Source organism: Chiloscyllium plagiosum, unplaced genomic scaffold, assembly GCF_037043375.1.
Source record: "Chiloscyllium plagiosum isolate Xiang-an unplaced genomic scaffold, Cpla_swu_hap1 HiC_scaffold_13, whole genome shotgun sequence".
NCBI lineage: Eukaryota > Metazoa > Chordata > Chondrichthyes > Orectolobiformes > Hemiscylliidae > Chiloscyllium > Chiloscyllium plagiosum.
The window spans coordinates 75,390,564-75,394,699 of NW_028270151.1; the positions used below are offsets into that span (position 1 = coordinate 75,390,564).

Consider the following 4,136-nt stretch of genomic DNA (forward strand, 5'->3'; position numbering starts at 1 on the left):
TTGTTTCTGTTTTTCCTCTTCAATCAGGCTATTGGTTTTCCAAGAGTTTAAGTCAATGTTGCATTTCTTCATGTTGGCTTTTAACAGATGTGCTCCCTGTTTCAAAGATGGTGGCCACAAAGCAAGTAATGTAAACCTTCACCCGACCTAACAAGGTAGTGAGAGAGGATTGGATATTACAAAATTGTCACCTAGACTAATAATTATAATAAATACAACTATGTCATTTTGACACTAAGAACTTCACCTGTCCTGAAAGCTTTATTGCTGCCCTGTCACCAATTCTACTGAACAAAATTATTGTTTTGCCACAGTATTCACAGTAGTAACATAAATTATTCATGGCTCACCCTGTATTTTTGACTTTAAATAAAGCAGCAGCTGCATAAAAAATTTGCAAAGGCGATTGCAGTCATCATTATAACTCTATCCTGTACTTGCCTTGTTTGATCACAACTGGATCCATTGAAAGTCGAACTTTTCAGAATCCATAACCACAAAGACGCTGCTTCACTCAAATAGGCTTCTGATTTGAATAGAGTTTTCATTATATCTATGTATGAGGTTACCTTTCCATAACTGTCTCTCATTTTCTGCCTATTCTCCTGCGACGGACACCAAGTAATCGACAACTTCCTCAACTAATCGTTGGGAAGATTGCAAAGCTCAGTATTCCAAACTCTGCATCCTCTCCAGTAATTCCACACGTCCCGACTCCTCATTGCCCCAAAACTGCACCAAAATGCTTCCAACCATAGAATCTTATTTGACCAACTTTGAGCTTACCCACACTGTCACCATTTCAGATATGCTTCATTGCATTCCCTAACCAACAGTGGTATGACCACTTAATAACATCAATTTAAAAAGTAGGCATCACGTACGTTGCTGCACTCAACTGTGTCAACTAAGAAAGGCTACTTCTTCAACACTACTGGTCAGCACTTGCACAGAAAGAGAAGCTCAGAATATGTAGAGAATGTTAGAATGATTCACACAGCTGACCACTGGACAGAGAGTGGCAAAACCAGAAGTCTTAACTGAAGGCACATTTTGCAACTTGCTTCTCTTCATTATGGAGTAAATCCAACAGAAAATACTTTCTGTCTATATCTGCTGCAATCTCCATGTAAGCGTAAGCAGTGAGTACATCAGTTTAGATTAGATTCCCTACAGAGTGGAAACAGGCCCTTCAGCCTAACAAGTCCACACCAACCCCCTGAACAGTAACCCACCCAGACCCATTCCCTTACCCTATATTTACCCCTGAGTAATGCACTTAACACTATGGGCAATTTAGCATGGCCAATTCACCTGACCTGCACAACTTTGGACTGTGGAAGGAAACTGGAGCAACTGAAGGAAATCCACGCGGACATGCGAAGAATGTGCAAACTCCACATAGACAGTCGCCTGAGGTGGGAATCAAAACCAGGTCCCTGGTGCTAATCACTGAGCCACTGTGCCGCCCCATGTTCCTTGTGAGAATCTCTGTAGGAAGTGAAATTTGTCCAGGAGGAACTACAGTAGAGTGAATTGTTCCATTTCCCGTATTTCAATTGTGCCGTTATATATGGGACAGCAGACTGGTTTAAAATGGAAACAATAGACATCCTGAAATAGCTGAGATTGTACTTAATATTGGCATAGAACGAGGAGGGGTCTGATTAACTGCCTGACAGCTCTTCGAACTATAAGCCAGGAGCACGCAATATTTCTGTTGGTGCCAGAGATCTGATCACAGGTGCTGGTTTACCTCATTTGAAGCAGTACTGTAGTTGATGGGTTGTCATCAACAATATCTCCTCATATCAATGATTAGCATGTAGTTTGAATCACTTTCAAGCCTTCGAGATCTTTGGATAGTTTTGGCTCCATAGGGTAATGAATCTTACCTTTCTAACGTAACTATATTTGCACTGCAAATATGGATCATCTTCCTCTGTCATTCTAAATTAGATTCGGGCAATTAGGGCGAGAAATTCAACTTGCAAGTGGATTGAGAAAGAACTATTGCAATGCTGTAAAATAAATTAAAGATTCAACAAATTGCAATATAAATTAACTGATTAGACTTTCATTTTCTTTAGCTTCTTCCATCACTTTCTTTTCCAATCATGACTGATTCAACCAGCCAGGCTGAACCATGGACAGCTACTCCCCACTGCAGGGAAATCCGCAGTCAAATATTCCAACTATGCTCTCACCCATGCAATCACTCCGAGAAATAAAATTTCTTAAAAAGTAATATGGCCTTTTGGCAATTATTTAAAACAAGATTTGGAGGTGCTGGTGTTGGACTGGAATGTACAAATTTAAAGATCACACAACAGGTGTATAGTCCAATAGTTGGACTGTACAATCTTATACTCCACAACCATTTGATGAAGGAGCAGCATTCCGAAAGCTAGTGCTTCCAACTAAACATGTTGGACATTAACCTGGTGTTGTGTGATTTTTTAAAACTATTTAAAACAAATAAATCATTGATCTTAGTGAGTTTTGAGAAGATTTGAAGCTCAGGTTGAGGTTCTGGATGTAGATTTGCTCGCTGAGCTGGAAAGTTCATTTTCAGACATTTTGTCACCATACTAGGTAACATCTTCAGTGGGCCTTCAGGCAAAGCACTGCTGATAATTCCTGCTTTCTATTTGTATGTTTGGGTTTCTTTGGGTTGGTGATGTCATTCCCTTTGGTGATGTAATTTCCTATTCTTTTTTCAGGGGGTGGTAGATGGGGTCTAATTCGATGTGGAACTCTATCAACAAACACATTGAGTGTTTCGCTCGGAGGCCCACTGAAGATGTTATCTAGTAGGGTGACAAGACATCTGGAAATGAACCTTTCAGCTCAGCGAACAAACCTTCATCCCAAAACCACTGATTTATTGAAATCAAATCTGGTCCAACTAATGCAGAAATTGAGAACTCAAGTGAACTAAGAATGCAAGAAGTAACAAAGTGCCACAGAGACACAAAAATAAGACTTTTTTGTTGGAAGAATATATATTAGTCACACAACAGAATTTGAATAGCATTGAATATTCATTTCTGAAATAATTCAAATCCAGTCCATAAGAGTGTGAGACATAGATGTCAATTCATGAATCATATCAAGTGATTTTTCTGTTAAAGAAACATTTTATGAGTTTGACTTTTGTCCCTTCCTCTTTCCAAAGCATGGCACAACATTTATAAAATGGCAAAAGTACTGGTTGCATCCCTTTGCAGAGCAAGTCATCTTTATCCTCTTGTTTAGCAACCTTAGGAGTCTGATCTTTTACTTTTCCAGTTCAAGCAAGAGATCCATGGATCTTGCCACCCAACAATCGAACAACTACATCAAGTGTGCAGAGCTCACAGATACCTTGCCAATTTAAGTCATTGCCATCGAAGGCAGTGCCAGTCAAGAGGATCACTTGTTCAACAGCGTAGAGTCTTCAGGGATTCAACATGAGCCTTAATTTTCCCTACAGTCTCTTCCCCAGCCATATCAAAAGTCTGGGTCTTCTAAGCAAATAGAAACAGCTGCATGGTGCTTCAGGAATCTCATCGAGAAAATCGAGCCCTGGTTCCACAGTTACAAGCTGCCCGATTGCCTCCTAAAACAAAAGAAAGGACGAAAGAATACAATTTTTAGGTACATGAGTTGAGTATATGCAACTTTGTCCTTTTGGTCTTAAGTACATGGCACCCAGAGCAGTGTAGAATGACTGGGTATTGACTACAATGGCTCAACATTGTAGTCAATACCTACAATTTTGTTTTGCATATCAACTGTGTACATCAGCCAGTCAGATGAACTCAGCTAGTTAATTAATACAAAAGCAAAATATCATGGGTGCTGAAAAGAAAACAAAAAAAAACTGAAAATACTCAACAGGTCAAGTGAACAGAGAAATGGTATTAATGACTTAGATTTCATAAAGTTGTGGAGAATCTCTGGCATATCTGGTATGACAATGGACCCAGCATCTGGAAGTTCCTATTCTCATTTCTAGCAGAGCCATTTTTGCCAGGGAGAGGGAATTGGAAACAGGGGTGGGGTATGGCTCCAACATTTTGAAACCCAAAAAAAAATCATGGTTTCCTAAAAGTTAATGATGTGTGGTTTCTGCAAGGACAAAACATTGCAAA

The 4,136-nt window shown here is 39.6% G+C and overlaps 1 pseudogene; it reads right to left on the reverse strand.

Moving 5' to 3' along the window:
* Positions 1-2,994: 2,994 nt before the first annotated feature.
* On the reverse strand, positions 2,995-3,533 carry LOC148148344 (ubiquitin-like FUBI-ribosomal protein eS30 fusion protein pseudogene; annotated as a pseudogene).
* Positions 3,534-4,136: the final 603 nt, after the last annotated feature.